Here is a 17,137-nt window from a genome sequence, read left to right as displayed (position 1 = left end):
CTTGGTTTAATAGAGGTTGCAAAGCATCCGCAAGCACACCCAGCGTACTAAGGCCAGCCAGTTATTGCCCACCCTTTGGAGGGTCACGCTAATAAGCCTTCCAATACTATCTTCATTTTTATCATGTATACCTAATGTGTTTTATGATTCTTTAGAAAATGTTTTTTCTTAATTGGTTAATGCAGATTATGCAGAAGAAAATATCTGTGTGAAGGAAGCAGTTGCGTTTCTGCAGAAAGCAACTGCTGCACTGCGTCCTGTTTTCTTTCCTGGAGGAGAATGCTGTTTTTCACTGGGATATTCTGGTACAATACTTATCTGGGACATCTCTTTTTCCTTTTCTGAGGGAGGTGTAGGCCCAAGGTATCTTTTAAAAAGGAAATTGATTTAAACAGTGAGACCAAACTTCTTCTGAAAGAAGAATGTTAAACTTTTCAAGTGCATTTCCAGATAATAGAGACTGACAGACTGCCTGGAAAAGCCAGAGATTCTTTAACGTGCTGGTGGTGAATATCCTTTCATATATGCCCTGAGCAGTGAGGTCTGCAGGATCCTATGCTGTAACATTACATTTTTGAAACAGAAGCAAAACCGACACTATTTTAAAATGTAGAAGAACCATGTAGGAGAATGCACGAAGAACCATTTTAAATACTGTACTATTGTACATTTATATGAGCATTTGCTAGGAAATGTTAATGTAAGGATCTTATAATTTAAGCAAAGAAAAAAGTATAAATGCGCAATTACTATGAGATGAATAATGGTATTACTATTTTGATAAGCTGTCTTCTTCCTCAGTTACTTAAAAATATTCTCCTTTATGAAGTGAGATTTTGCATCTTCTTGAGCTCTGTATTCAGAAGAAAAGAACCTTGTAACATATAAAACTGTAGAAACGCAGTGTGTTGTGCTAAGGGCAGATGTATTTTCAGAGCCCTCTAAGCTCTTACTTCAGTTTACCATCTTTCGTTGCTGTAACCTCGGTGGGCAAGGCAAGCCGTGCAGCTGACCACTGCAATTAGAGGGGATTGACTTAACCTTCAGCTAACCTGCACTGACACCACTGCCTGAGGGGCTTTTCTTCTATTAAATATAAATCTGCGTATATTCTAGATGAGCTTATTACGGTAAGGTACCTTTCCAAGAACACAATAGCAGAATTTGGACACTCATGTCTTTTAAAAAACGAATAGGCTTCATTAGTATTCTGTTAATAAATACGGAAAAAATATATCATTTATTTTAATTAACAGTTGTATTTTAAAAGTGTTTAATTATTTTCATTTCTGTTTTCTGTCAAATGGAAGAATACTGTTTGTCATAGTAACAAGGTTTTTCATATAGCTTTAACAACAATGTCTGTCTTTATATTGTACTTTTAGGTCATAGTGTAAAATGGAAGTATAACTGCCTGAAGCATCCAATATCAGTGAATGCCTCAGCACTGGCTTTCTTATTACATTTATTGTCCTTATGATCAGATTATAAAAATTATCATGAAGTATAATGATTTTAGATTTAATATTCATTGCCAAGTTCTGCAAGCACATATTGGGTTTTGTACTTGAAAGTAGATCCATTGATGTTCATGGTCTGCCTCTGTGAGTAAACGGTACAGAACAGTAATACATTTTGTGCTAATTGTGTGTTGTACAGCTGTCTTAATAGCAGCAAGTGTATGTAAGACGAAAGCACTGCAGACAAAGGACTTAGGCAAACAGTTCTAATATGTGTTTCATGGAAGTGCCTACTTCTGTGTTTGTGATAGCCTTCCAGGATGTGTTACATGAGGAAGAGGAGATAAAATCATTCACAGGGAGAAGTTCTTAGCTTGTTGTCCATCCATACTCCTGTCATAAATGCACTTAATAGTATATGAGCTCCCAACATGTTGTTATGCAGTTGTACATGTTTATACAGTAACCTTCACGGACGAGACACTTTAAAAATTGTCTGGCCTTTTACAGTGGTTAATTAGTGTCATATTTACTCATCAACATTGGTTGGTTAGAAGAGTATTTATAGTTGCTCCCTCTGATTATTATTTTTTTTGTTTATTATATGACTTTGTACTTGGATAATTTGGCTCTAAAGCAGCACTTCATTGTATTATATGCTGTCCAAGTATAAAATTAGGAGAAAGGAAGATAAAGAAATAAAACACACACATATATAGTAAAGGTTCATGAATAATTTTGTTGTACTTTCAGTTTTACATAGTACTTACTCTGTGCCTGTGTTGGTAGATTCATACTGCAGGTTTTTTACTTCTAATCACTTAGAATTTGATAAAATTCCATTCTGTTAAAGCTGGATCGGCTCCAGTTTTACTCATTTCTACAGGTAGTACTAGTTTATCCATTGATGGTTTGTTTGGATTGACATTTCGAATGAAATGCATGAACGCTGGATATTTTTCCAATCATGTTCACTTTTTTCAGGAATACTAAATTTTTTACATTTTAAACACAGCATAAATTTTGTAGGGGTGATTCTGTAAATGAGCCATACCTGAAATCCAACAACTTCGTATGAGAAATTGAATATGCAGTTCTTTCTGATAGATAGGAGCTGAAGAAATCCTTTTGCTTGAAGGTGTCCCAAATTCCTGCCCTTCCAGAACGAGTCTTGAACTACTCCACTGGCTTCCAAAACCCAACTGTGCTAAAGCTCTTTGTGCTTCTGTAATCTCTATCTCCTGGCTTTCTTTTGAAGTGTAAAGAAATAGAGTTGTATGAATGTTAGCTTGGCTCATGGGCCCTTCTTTCAATCAGGGAGACGATCCATCCATGTCCAGGGACATTCAGGCAACCTGTGTAAACATACGTGAGCGTGTTGGCAGTGGTAGGGGAGATTCCCTGGTTGTTCCTCCTGAGCTTGGACCAGTCCAGGTGGTTGGGAATGTTTCATTCTTTTTGTTTTCTCAATTTATACTAGTATAATAATCACTGATGTTTTGTCAGTATATAAAATGGGGTGGGGGAGAGGCTAGATGGGAAGCAAAATGAGGGTTTTTTTCATCTGTTGCCTGAGCAACATATACATGTGAGAAACTCAGGGGACCACATAACTTTCAGTTGTTGGATGCAGCACTCGGCTAGTTTTACGAGGGATCTTGATGATGGAAGGAGAGCTGGCTTTTGTGTTCTCCCTTGTCAGGGATTTTGATGTCTCTCTCAGGAGTTAGGTAGTTTTGTTCTGTTCCAGCAGAAAGTACAATTAATGCAAGGTGGTGTTTGAGCAATTTTCCTGTTAAATTTGAATTTAGCAATTCCTTTAGGAAACCTGAGAGGAAGTTGACACTGAAACCGGATTCTCCGATCTGCAGCATTTTTAGTTGGAAAAGCAACGAGAAATGTTTGCTTTTTAAAGACTTCAGCATTATTTCACATCACTTCTGTTTTAACCATCTTCCTAGTGAGCTTCAGTTGGATTTGCCTGTTCGCCACTGATCTGGTTTGACTGTGCACGTGACTTGATCTGCCGTCCACAGTATTTCACATTAATTTCTCCTGTTTCTCCCCATTGAGCTGCCCCAGTTCTTTTCTGTAACTCAGGCTTGCGGATTGCCTTTAATATTGTCTTTTTTTTTTTTTAATTATACAATGTTACTTTAAGAATAGAGTTAGGATTTATTCTGTGCCATTGTTAACATTTACTATTGAAAGTCTATTGGAAAAATGTGGGTTTGTGGCTTAGAACTGATAATGCTTTTTAGTGGCTTAAGACAAATATGCTTTTAGTAAACAAAACCGAACAGTTTGCTGCTTATGCTTTTGCATCATTTAATTTGCAACAGATGAAGCTGGCATGCGTGAAGAGTGAAGCATGGAAAGTACTAGAGGGCAAATGGGTGGTTTGTGATGTGGATTATTACCCATAAAGATGGATAGAGTCCACAAGACATCACTTCATGTATTAATGTACCAGCTGGAAAAAAAAAATTAAATATATCAGCATAGCATATCATGTATAAACTGTTGGTTTTGGCGTTCAATTCAAATCCTGCTCAGTAATAAAAAACTTTAAATCTTCTATATCTTTTTACTAAAGAGAGAGAGATACATATATCTTCATATATATAAAAAGCATCTGTGCAAATACATTTTTAAAAAATCCAGAATACAAAAGTCTGGAAGTCATCCATATGTAAACTGTCTTAAAGGATTTATAATATACAGTGTGTTGTTCTGCAGTTTAAACTAAGTGTCGACAGAAAAACGGTCGAGAAATGCATCTAACCACCAGTGTTTTCTTTACCAGTTACACTGTAATCTAGTAATATAGCAATTATTTTGTTATATGTATTATATAGAACAGTATAGCAGTTAATTTGCTGTATAAATTATTTCATAATTTCACTGTTAAATCAGTAGAGTCCTAACTCAGTCCTGGCAACAACTGCAGTTATAATATGTAACCTTACCTCTTTGATGCATTATTTTCTAGCTCTTGGATTTGTTATGGATCCATTTTAACTACATTTCTATGTTGCTTTCTTTTTACAAAAGGTTTTCTGAAGTATGAAGAGAGACTTTCTGAATATTTGCTATTAAAAGTTTGTCATGTTAATGCCATTTGTAGCAGACTCAAAGATTCTGACTTTATTTACCTCAAAGCCTTGTCTGTTTCCATTCTTTTTAATTCCTTTATTTATTTGGCTGATTAAAAAAAAAAAAAATCTAGCAACCATAACGGGGAAAAACTTTACTAAGGAATATCTTTGGACAAGGTATGAATGATTGTGACCTGACCAAAATTTGTTCTCTTGATCCTATTTCCACTTGGAGTAAGGGATCAGATTGTAACGGGGGGAGCAGGGGGGAAGGAAAAAAAAAAAGGTGCATTTAAAAGCATTCAAAGATGTTAAGCAACAATAAAACTCTGTAACCATTTAAATGACAGCAGCTGACTATTTGAATTAACTTTGTGTTTGGCTTAATTTGGGGTCCTAATTATTCCTAACTTACGTGAGTAGATTTCAATTATACAATACTGCAGGGATTTGTAGCTAAGGCAACTAAAGGAATCATTTTACATAAAGTACTTTTGTTCAACTGATTAGGCAGGTTAAAATGGAATGATAGAAAATGGGAACTCTTGTCTGATAAGGCCCAATGAATTGTTTCTGATGACACTATGAAGAAATAACACAAGGAAAGCTCATTATTGAAGATTTTGAGAATTTTTATGCAACGTGTTTATATCTTGATAATGTGGCATTAGTTAACTGCTCACGAGCAAGTGATTCTCATGAGTATTAACAATAGATCTATCAATAAAAAGGCAATTCACATCTTTGTGGTACCTTAGTTTGGTCTTCATAAGGTGACTTTTTCTAGAAGCTTATTAACTAAAAATTTAGGTCTTAAAAAGATTTTTTTAATATGTATTTATTTATTTATGCCAGTTAACCGTTTAAATAGGCAAAACATGCTATGTTTACTGCATGATATTTCATGGTTTAGACATGAAAGCATTTTTAGACATACAACTCTCATCTCCAATATCCCATTTATCTAAAATTGCTGTTCCATGAAAATTATGCTGCATCCTCAAGATAACTTGGAGGAATTAAGAGGTGAAGGAGGTATTGGAATAAAAGACTCTGGAATCAATTTCCATTTGTATTACCCACACAAATGTATACCCTTGTATTGGCTTTGCGTGGCAAGGTTTTGGTAGCGGGGGGGGGTTACAGGGGTGTTTTCTGTGAGAAGCTGCTGGAAGCTTCCCCTGTGTTCGAGAGAGCCCATACCAGCTGGCTCTAAGATGGACCCGCCGCCGGCCAAGGCCGAGCCCATCAGCGATAGTGGTAACGCCTCTGGGATAACATTTTTAAGAAGGGAAAAAAAGTTGGGACGGACAGGAAACGGCAGCCGGAGAGAGGAGTGAGAACATGTAAGAGAAACAGCCCTGCAGACCCCCAGGTCAGTGCAGAAGGAGGGGGAGGAGATGCTCCAGGCGCCGGAGCAGAGATTCCCCTGCAGCCCGTGGGGAAGACCATGGTGAGGCAGGCTGTCCCCCTGCAGCCCACGGAGGTCCACGGTGGAGCAGATATCCACCTGCAGCCCGTGGAGGACCCCACGCCGGAGCAGGTGGGTTCCCGAAGGAGGCCGTGACCCCGTGGGAAGCCCGCGCTGGAGCAGGCTCCTGGCAGGACCTGCGGATCTGTGGAGAGGAGCCCATGGAGCAGGTTTTCTGGCAGGACTTGTGACCCCGTGGGGGACCCACCCTGGAGCAGTCTGTGCTCCTGAAGGACTGCACGGCATGGAAAGGACCCATGCTGGAGCAGTTCGTGAAGAACTGCAGCCCATGGGAAGGACCCACGTTGGAGAAGTTCGTGGAGGACTGTCTCCCGTGGGTGGGACCCCACGCTGGAGCAGGGGAAGAGTGTGATGAGTTCTGCCCCTGAGGAGGATGAAGCGGCAGAAAATAACGTGTGATGAACTGACCGTAAACCCCATTCCCTGTCCCCCTGTGCCGCTGAGGGGGTTAGTAGAGAATCCGGGAGTGAAGTTGTGCCCGGGAAGAAGGGAGGGGTGGAGGGAAGGTGTTCTGAGATTTGGTTTTATTTCTCATTATCCTACTCTGGTTGATTTGTAATAAATTGAGTTAATTTTCCCCAAGCTGAGTCTGTTTTGCCCGTGATGGTAATTGGTGAGTGATCTCTCCTGTCCTTATCTGAACCCACAAGCCCTTTGTTATATTTTCTCTTCCCTGTCCAGCTGAGGAGGGGGAGTGATAGAACGGATTGGTGGGCACCTGGCGTCCAGCCAGGGTCAACCCACCGCACTGGGAATTAATTTTTCAACAAAGTACCTGCATAGTTTGAGCTTAAAAACAGGTAATTTATATATATATATATATATGTTTTTTTTTTTAAACAGTGTGTACATGTATGCTCAGCTAAAATTTCATTTTTATTCTTTAAGCATTTATAAAGTCATGCCTCCTAAATTAGATCTGCAACATAGGTAGGTGTCTCCTTTTGATGATGGTAGACTAACATCCCTGGCTTAGAATGCTTATTTTTCTTCTTCTCCAGGTTTTTCACACTCATCTTTTTTGGTTTCCTCAACCAGAGTATTGAAGGTTACAAGAATGCTTATTCTGCTGACTTGGGAGAACAGGCACCACAATAGCATGTCAGCAACCTAAACTGATAAGTCTGGTTTTAGAGCTGTCACATTTGTCTGTGTCATTTGAATATACACCTAGACCTTATAGTCAGAGACTTTAAGAGAAGCACTGCAGTTGTTTTCTGTGTATGTTGTGTTTCGGAGATCAGAACTTGAAGTACCTCAAATGAGGTCATTGTAAGGTTTTGATGCTGTTTAAAGGGAGGAAAAAAACCCCACCTACGAAGCATATGGTTAGAATATGTAACAGTAATTTCTAAGTTAGATCCAAATAAATGCTTAAAAAAGCAATAATTTTACACAAGAATAGATCCACGTGCATCTCTCCCCTCCCCCCTGACAAATTCCAATTTTCTGTGGAAAATATGTATTTTTGATCATATGTCTGCTGTTAACATATTAACACTACACACTTTCAATTAGTACTGCTGACAGGTTGTTTAGGAAAGTCCCTGGAGCATGCGGAGATGCACACAGCCTCTCCGTGTCAGGTGTTTGCTTTCCAAAGTGAAAGTACTAAGATTTAATTATCAGAAGATGCTTGCAGTAGGCAGCATGCCTTTGGAAGACCATCAAGGGCGAGGCTGCGGGTGTCCCCCCTCGCACTGGGGCAGGCGGACGTCCGCACGGCCCCGGAGCCGGTGTCGCCGCGGTCGGGCATGGCTGCGCGTCTGCGTACGTGCACATCAGTGGGGTGAGCCAGGGAATGCTGAGCTACGGTATTTTCATCGGACGGTGGTGGGGAGTGTTGAGTCCTGCCCTCTCACCCCATCAGCTCCCTTGTGCTGGCTCTGGCATCCGTGTGGTGGTCCTGTGGTGGACGGATACGGGGAGCAGGACTGGCAGGAGAGAGTTGGTCTTTTCTGGGGGAAGATGTTTACCCCAGTCACCTCCCTGAACCGTGTCACTGGGGCGTTGGACACGTGGGAGCGGCGTAGGTCATGGCAGAGCTGTCAGGGCGGGCCACCCTTAAGTAGATGAAAAAACCAGTGAGATCTGTGTGTCCAGTGGAGCTTGGGAAACCACTGTGCCAGAGGAATGGGCATTTTATTTTCAGGAGGGAAAACAGGTCTAAAATGTGTCATTCTTTGTTACAATCTAGTACCAGTTTGATTCTTAACACCATTAATGCTACTCTGTGGGACTCTGTCATCTAAAGTCAGAGTGTCTAGAGCCTGAATCTCCTTGATTCAGTTATGAAGATGGTGAAGGGTATCCCAAATTGCCTGCAAGTGTTTAAAAATGCAAATACGATTACTGTCTTTGTGGTTCTGTAAGGGTGTGGTTAGGTAGATGTCAGAGTTGCATCTGATTTTTGCCCTGAAGAGGGAAACAAGGTTATTCCAAAGGACTCATTTCCCACATAAGCTAGTCCTTTCAACGGTGCTTTAGGGATTTTAAGATTATGTACACTTTTACAGGAACTGTAAATTGCCTCATTGTATCTTTGTCCTTCTAGTTGAGATTTTTTTCTTTCACTGGTAGTCTGTATTTGAAGCTTCAGAGGAAGGTGCCAAAATACTAAAATGCACAAAGTAGCCTGCTTACAGTACACATTTCTTAATTATCCATTGTGATTGAGTTTGAGCTGATTTATACCAACTCATCGCTTAATGAAATACTTTTTTAATATCCTAAGTTATATCTTTAGGTTTTGGAGTGTATTATTGTAGTCATGAATCGCCTTGTCTTTTGTAGACTTTACTTTTTAAAGACATTATCATGGAGGAGATTTCTCCTCTGTCTTCTCACCCCATTTCCAGATCATTTAAGGAGTATACTGAGTAACACCATTGCCTTGTAAACTTTGTCATCCTGTTTCTCTCCCTCCATCCTCTCCATCATCCTTTTCTGATGATCTACGCCAGTTTGCAAACCTCAGCTGTGCAGAGGAAATCATTCAGCTTCTCTGCATTGTCTTCCTTATTCTTATTTGGTCACCTAATTCAGCAAACTTGTCACTTCTCACACAAAAGTAGGCTTCCTACTTTTGTTGTACTTAAAGAATTTCTGGTTATGAAATAATTGGAAAATGTTTTGGAAAAACACTTGTGAGTTTAAGAAGTGCACAGAACATAGGCATGGAGAAACATACCACAGTCAGGAGACAAAAACAGTTGTATTTTGCCAGTTTGGTTAACTTTACATAGTGATACAATTCATAGTGCCAGATACTTCTCTTTAATTTTGCAGCACAGTTATAAATTTTGCTATATCTAATTGCAGCAAACTTTTCCTGCTCAGCAGATTTTCTTCTTGCTGAGCAAGTAGTGTGTTTATGTGAATGATACTTGGATATATATAAACTTGGTTTATAATGTTTAAGGGCTTATAATTTTCTCTTTAAAGTCAAACCTAATTTTTAATTGTTTTTTAATGAAAAGATTTTATGGCCAACACATGCCCCATGAGAAAAGGAAGAAGTTACAGATGGTCCAGAGGAGAGGGTCTGCCTCATACATAAAAACTTCATGTCAGCATTTCAACAGAGCATTTTCTTAGGGTATCTCTGTTATCACTGACACTTTCGCATTGACAAGCATATGGGATGTAGTGCTGAATGTGTAAATTGAAATGATCACATCTAGCATTTCCCTCTACCAGGTGCCAGCTTGCTGCTGCAGCTCTGCACTTAATGTTGAAGGAGGAGTGCTAGGAATAGTTTCATTTGCTAATTACGTCTTATCTCCAGTACATAGTCCTTGGGCAAACAGCTTACCCAGGTGTTTTTGAGAACACCTATCTGGACAGTGGAGGATTGCAGGTGGTCCTGTGGTGACAATACAGTGTGCAGAACGTATAAGAAATCTCTGTCCATCTGTGTATGGGTGTTTTGGTGTTTTTTTAAGTCTTCAGTGAAGAACAGAAGAAAAATTTGAGAGAATTTTCCTGTCTTTATAAAATTTGTCAGTGTGAAAAGCAGAAGACTGCTATTCCTCAGACGAAGAAAAATGTGTGCATGTGTTGTTTGTTATGTTGGAGTTTTTTTGATAACAAACCTGATTGTCCTGTCCTGTGATTTCAGCAGAAAGGAAAGTACGTACATGCCAGTAAGAGTTTTGCAAGGACCTGCAAGTTAAAATAAATAGAATGTGGTGGTTTAAGGAAGTGGTAGAGTCTAAATTACCTTTCAGTACTCCTTTTCCAGGATCCAGTTTAACAGGATTATATAATTTTACTAATACCACTTTGATCTGTCATTTATACAAAAAGGCAGGCTTTCCAAAGCATTTGCCCTACATGTTCTTTTTGGGCTAGACTTAATCACTTGCAGAACTGATAATATTTTCTCATTCTTTAAGAATTCATATTACAGTCTTATGCTTAATATGACTGTGGTTTGAGTGTGGAATGGTAAAAGAAGCCTTTTAATTCATAATCCAGTAATTCAGATGGCTAAATTATTCCTCCCTTTACCTGATATGTATTAAAATGAATCCAAAGAAACCTCAGAAGTGTTGATGTCATCCAGTTGCCCTTTTAGGTTTCCTTAATGCTGTTTGTAGAATAGATACATTCCTTACTATGAGTAAGTGCAACATCTGTTTCTTTATGATTTCTCCTTGCATTTTTCCACACTTCTCATAGGAGTTACAGGAGTTCATTCTCAAGCGTTCTATAGAGTCCAAAATTCATGATGTTCACTTGAGCATCTCAGTTATATATGTATGCCCAAGACAATTTTATTAGTAGTTGCACCTTCACGCTTGTTTTATTTCTTGCCTCTAGTTTGCAAGTTAATATTTACTAGCACTCAGGAGTTGTTATATAGCAACTTGTTAATTAAAAACCGCCACAAACAAACAAAACCAAGGAAACAACAAACATGAAAAACAACCCAAAGCAAAAAAAAAAAAAGCCTGATGGATGACAATACCTTTCTTTTGAATTGAAACGCTCAGACCAGTTTGAAATCCTGATGAAGAAAATGTAGTTACTAATGATGCACTCTTTAAAACCAGTTATGAAGAGTTAATATATATTTTAATACATAGTTAATCGATAATTACAGAATCTAGCAAATCAACAGGATTTTTTTAACTAGCTTGAATATGACTCCTACCATCTCTTGACCTACTCATGTTGAGCTCATGCTGCTATATGATAATTTGTGTTTAAAAATAGTGGTCTTAAGTGTGTATTCAAAAAACATCCATATTGATCCCAAAGCCTATTTTAAAGGATCTCGGGTTTTTTCCAACGTTAATTCTCATATGGTTCTGTGAAAACGAATCCATGCATATCTCTGTCTTCCTGTCTTTCATTTCTTCTGTAACCTATTTGGTTTGCAATGTTACTGCAAGAAAACAAGGAGCTTGTGTTTCAACAGCTAGAAAAAACTGCCATTTCATTATCACTTTGAGTAGGAGTAAAACTGATCAAGGTAACAACTCTAGTTAATACATGAGGCAAGGCTGACAATTATGGGTGTATTTCTGAATGTGTTGGGTGCCTAACTTCTGTTTCAATCAGGGAGAATTAGGTGCTTTAAAAACCTTAAAACATATAGCACTTGATAAGAATTCACACTTACCCAAGAAATGCTTCCTTATAAATGGATGAGTTTCTCTCTGCCTTCGTTTAGATTAGGAAGACTAATCGAACTTAGGTCACATTTACGCTGTGTACAGATTATGCTGAATTAATCATCGTTTCCTTTCACTCTTGCCTTGGCTGCGTTCATCCCCTGCTACTCTTGTGCTGGTCCTGGTGCTGACCTCGGAGGGGTGTTCAGGGGCTCCGCAGAGGCAGCTTGCTGCGGATCAGGTGAGCTCTACTGGGGACCTGACCCCGCAAAGTCAACTGAGCAGGTTAGCCGAGCGGCATGGGAACTTAGAGCTCAGAAACCTTCCCGTGCGTTCTCACCTTGAACCACCACCAACCCATTAGCTGGTATGGTACATTCCTCTTCCTTGGCTTCTCCATCTACTGCATAAGTTTCTGGAGAAGGAAATGTAATTTTGATAGTAGAAGAGAACAGCTGTGTGCATTCATTGAGTTTTATCTCACCCCTGCTGAAGCCTGGTCTTGTTATTAGCAAACTGGTTCAAAGTAAATTTCCTAACTAGGGGAAAAAAAAAGAAGTAAAAATGACAGAAAATTTTCAAAAGGAAAAAAAAAGTAGCTTGGGAAGGTGTGCAGTAGAGTGTAGCACAGCTCTCCACTGCATGGTATCCTCAGAACATTTTATGAACAGTTAACTTCTAGTGCTGTTGTGTTAACATTTCTTCATTTTATAAATGAATAAATCATGGAACGAAAGGTCAAGTTACGTGCCCTGAAATACAGAGGGAGTAAACACTGGAACCCGGATGAGCATTCAGAGATCCTTTCCTCTCAAACTAAGGATGCTAAAGGAGACATTATTTTAAAAATAAATTAATTCACTTACAGTCAAGTCATTTCCTCTGGCACCTGTTGCATAAAATATACATTCATAGTTGAACGGTTTTGACTAAAAACTCAGCAGGTACCAAAAGGATGGTTATAAATATATATATATACATATATGTCTCTTTTTGCATCTTACAGGTGGGAAACTATCCTGAATCTGTAGTCCTAAAAGGAATGAGCCTGGAATAATACCTGAGCGTGCAGTTACTCTATGCAAATCAGACTGCCTTAAAAAATCAGCGTGTGGGTTTTGATGTCATGGATTAGATCTTTCTCTTCTCTTTGCATATCTAAACTATTGGCAATGCATGTTTCTGTTAGTGCCAACCTAAAGTAAAATAAATATTCATGGTAATTGGATCCAGCTCTCTAAAATTAATTTAAACTTTCTCCATGTGCTTAATCTGTATTGTTTTCTGCCTCTGAGTTTGTAGGCAGCAATTCAGCAAGCTCAGTGAACAATTAACTTCTCAAAGAATTTTGTCAATCAATTAACTCTAATTTAAATCTTAATCTGATTCTGGAGGTAGAATCGTCTGGCTAATTTGTGAAGACTGGAGTTTACTTGAGATGCAACAGCAGCCTGGGTTGGGTCGGTTTGCTTCCTGGGCGTTGGGGACTTCCGATGGGTATCCTGGTTTCTCCACGAATTCAGCCCTGGCAGTGGTCTGCCCCCCTGTTGAAAGGGGGGTGCTCCTCCTCCACCCCAGCTCTGCCTGCTGGCTCCCCCCCGGCCCCGGGGCTCGGCCCTGGTCACCGTGCTGGCCCGGATCGTTTCCCAGTCCTGGGGGTGGCCACTGATGGGTGGGGGAGACGTGGAGAACACAGGGCTACCCCTTTCTGTGGCAGTGCGGTTTTATGATGGATCAAATTAGCTCTGAAGCTATTGCCTCAATCTCCTGTCGATGTCCTAGTTTCTACAAAGCTTCGGTTTTCTGTCCCAAGAGCCAGGTATTTTTAAAAGTGTGGATGTGCTTAGAGATGGAGGCAACCGCTTCATTGTAGGTGCACGCTATAGGTTCTTGGTGTTACGGATGCCGTTAGGCATTGTATCTGCATTTTAGGTGCCTAAAATGTCATCATGGGAGACTACAACAGTGGTGTTTTCCAGCTCTTGTTTCTGCTGAGGTGCATTAACCCAAGGGAAATGGGTACATAATAAAGACCAAATAGCATCTCGAACCTAGGAATTTATTTCAGGCCTCTGAAGAACTCATTTACCTTGTTCAAGGGGTCACTTCTTTAGGTGACTCCTAGACCAGGAAAAACAGGATTTTCAGAGAATACCTCCAGGCCAGGTAAGGCCCCAGACCTTTTAACCCTGATTTTCATTATAATGGCTTCCCCAGTCCAGGCATGAATAGACATCTGGGAAACTGATCTGTTCATCCTGCAATAGCCTGAGCAGAAAGTCAGGTCAGCCATTTCTTGTCTTTCTGATATTTGCTGTAGCTGTTTCATAAGTTTTACTTTGAGATTTATGAGCTCAGCTGGGACTGATCATGTAGAAACAAACTGAATTCAGAGAAAACTGGATACTTTCACAAAAACACGATTTTTTTCACTCCTTTCCAAAACTCATAATAGATAAAAGTGCCTCTAAATGAAACAAATGGGAAATATTCATAGGGAAATATTTTATCTTGAAAAAAAATTAAGTGATTTTAAGAGTAATGTTTATGACATCATAAGTTAAACACTAATTCTTGAAGTGATGAAAAAGTTCAAATAAAATTTCAATGTATCATATTAAGCAAATTCAGTTTATATATCCTGTAATTAAAATTTACCATTTGTCTTCAGTACTATACTGTGTTATGTCTTATAACTACGATATAATGATTATTTGAAGGATAGTTTTGTTTTTCCCATTTTTTAGCTACAATGCGTGTTTCTTTTGGATCAGCTTTATACCATTAAGACTATGTTCACACACTGTTTTGAAGAAAATATATATATATACATCTAGGGAGATAGAAGTTGAGCTATAAAAATAAACTCTTCCATTGTTTTCATCATACTGGTATTTCCTATGGTCAACATGTAATCTCCTTTGTTATGTCAACAACCAAAAAGTATTTAAACTCATTATTGTGCAGTTCAATTCTAAGTATAGTTGTCACTATTCTCAAGTATCTTCTTATGATTAGATTATTCATATGGCAAGCTGTTGGTGACAAGGCATGGCATTTTTTTATGTACAAGTTGCCCTGTACCGGTGCAGAAGAGGGTAGCTTCATGCAGAAGGCAATAGATTCCTTTGCACCATGTAGGAAATATTTAAAACAATTCAAAAAGAAAACCTTGCTGTTATTTTAAAAAGCATGGACTGTGTTCTTTCACCTCTTAACATGGCATATTGTCTGTTATTGGAGCTTAATGGATCTGAATCTGAACAAAGAAATTGGATGTTGCAGCAGTACCAGAAATACAGATTTGTTATGTTTGGTGGTTTTGCTTACAATTCAGCTGGAGGGAACTGCATTTTGTAGTGACAAGACTCCCAAACTGACACAGAACAGTAACAGACAGTAATCTGGAAAAGGCATCCTAGATGCCAGCCATATTATTCGTATGTTGCATGTGACCTCCATAAAACACTAAAAAGAGGCATTAGGTAATAAGTAAGCTATGTATATGCTGAATACTTCGAAATACGTAAGATTTATAAGCTGGAGTTGTACATTATAGTAAATCTTGAATCTCATTTGAATGAAACTTGATTCCCTACTGCAAGGAGAGTGGTGTCCTACTTAATTGCATTTTTTTAAAATAAATTTTTACTCCAGAAAGCAGGAGGGAAGAATACAAATTTCCACAGCCATATTTGATATGACTAGTGCTGGAAATTCTGAAAGGCAGAGATGCCTGATAGGAGACTAAGATACTCCACTTTGATGGAAGGGAGAGGAAGGTAGCCCTGAGCAAGTGCTGTGGGCAGCCCTGGGGGGACTCCATCTTTAACAAAGGAACAGAGGAAATGCGGCTGCAAGTAACTCTCTGAAGCAAGTTAGCTATGGGTACAGGAGGAGCTTGAAAACCTGCCAAGTGAACCAAGACAGTGCAAGAGCTAGGAAGGGTTTCCTTGGGAAGCCAAGCTCTACAATTTTGCTTTCATATTTTACATGTCTTTCGTAACTCTTCCCAAGTTCGTAATCAAGAATGTGACCCTTTCCCACTCCTCAATTTTTAAACATGTTCATATACCTAACACGTACAGGGAGCGTCCAGGACATCGGACGGGCAGCAGTGGGATGCATTTCTTGCTAAGTTGCTAGCGTCAGCCTGGCGAGTGGTGGTGTGAGTGTCAGACAGGAGGAAGATGCTCCCCTGGCTGATTCCCCGCAGGCAGCAAGGTGTCCCATTTGGCAGGAGGCAGATAGCAGCAAGGCAAGATGTTCCTGCAGGGTGGGAGGAAGAAAATACTTACGCAGGAAAAGCTGCAACCTCTCAGTCCAAATAACTGTGCGTGAGAGACATTTGTAATGAGTCATACACAGTTTCTCACACGGAACACTAAAATAACGAAAAACAAATATTGTACCGATTTTCTAGTTAATTTTTGTGAGGTTGAGAATATTTGGAAGGTGTCTGAGGGAGAAAAGCCTGTAGTCACCCACTCCAGGTTTCTCCACAGTGATGCGCTTGAGTGGGCTCGATGCAAAAAAACCCAAACAAAAACATTCAGCCATATGAACACAGTGTACCTTTAAACAAAGAGTAAAACCAACGGAATTAGCAGTACAATTAAAATACTTGCCTGTAACGTTTGTTTTCCACATTGTAGGTAGTCAGATTTGTTGATGCTATAAGGGATTAGAAATGGTAACATGTATCTCTCATTTCTCTGAATTGGGTTGTTAGCCGTAATAATCTCATGAGAGATCTGAACCTTCTCAATTCCTTATCGTCTGCAGGAGTTTCATTTTCTTTCTAATTTCCCTTCAGCTGTTGTTCTCTATTTCTGGCTTGTCTACAATTTAAAAAAAAAAAAGTTTTTAGAACTCACTTCTTGTTAATCCCTTTCTTTTGCAGTGTTTCCCTTCGGGGCAATTCTTAATCTCCCAGAAGCATCAAGGCATTCAAGTTAATGTTGGTTTAGTGGCCAGTCCGGATAAGAGAGCATTCTTTAGCTCCTATTCTTGTATCTTCCCCCCGCCCCCTTCATCCAGTAGGATTGTGGATTTCTAGAAGGTTTTGGAGTTGAGGCTGCAGATGTGTTCAGCTGGTAATGTGTGGCTCCCACCATTCTTCCCTATTTCCTTGCCAATTCAAACAGCACTTTCCAGATTTTCTTAATGAAATTCAGTTCACCTTACTCAGCCTAAAGTGAGTAGTAGAGGGATGTATTAATTTAACCTAGAAACTCGATCTGTGAGTTATCTCAGGTCTGTCAGCCTAGGTGCTTGTTGGGACTTGGATCTGAGTTGTAGGAATGAAAATTTCTTGCCAGAAATTTTAACTGCAGTCTCTAGGCATAGCTAGCATTGTCGAAATATGAAAGAACTAAGTTGTCTCATTACTCTTCACTTTGCAGAGGTGAGAAGTGTGTCAGCACCTTCCCACAATGAGTAGAAGTATTTAAGATTAGGTATATT

The 17,137-nt window shown here is 39.4% G+C and overlaps 1 protein-coding gene across 23 annotated transcripts in view; it reads left to right on the top strand.

The window, feature by feature from the left end:
- Positions 1-17,137, top strand: part of ADGRL2 (adhesion G protein-coupled receptor L2) — a 395,294-nt gene that overhangs the window by 271,497 nt on the left and 106,660 nt on the right. The gene's annotated exons all lie outside the window — the stretch shown is intronic.

This window comes from Harpia harpyja, chromosome 11 (genome assembly GCF_026419915.1).
Source record: "Harpia harpyja isolate bHarHar1 chromosome 11, bHarHar1 primary haplotype, whole genome shotgun sequence".
Classification (NCBI taxonomy): Eukaryota; Metazoa; Chordata; class Aves; order Accipitriformes; family Accipitridae; genus Harpia; species Harpia harpyja.
Note: the sequence above shows the minus strand (reverse complement) of the source record. Positions and strands in the feature narration are given on the sequence as shown.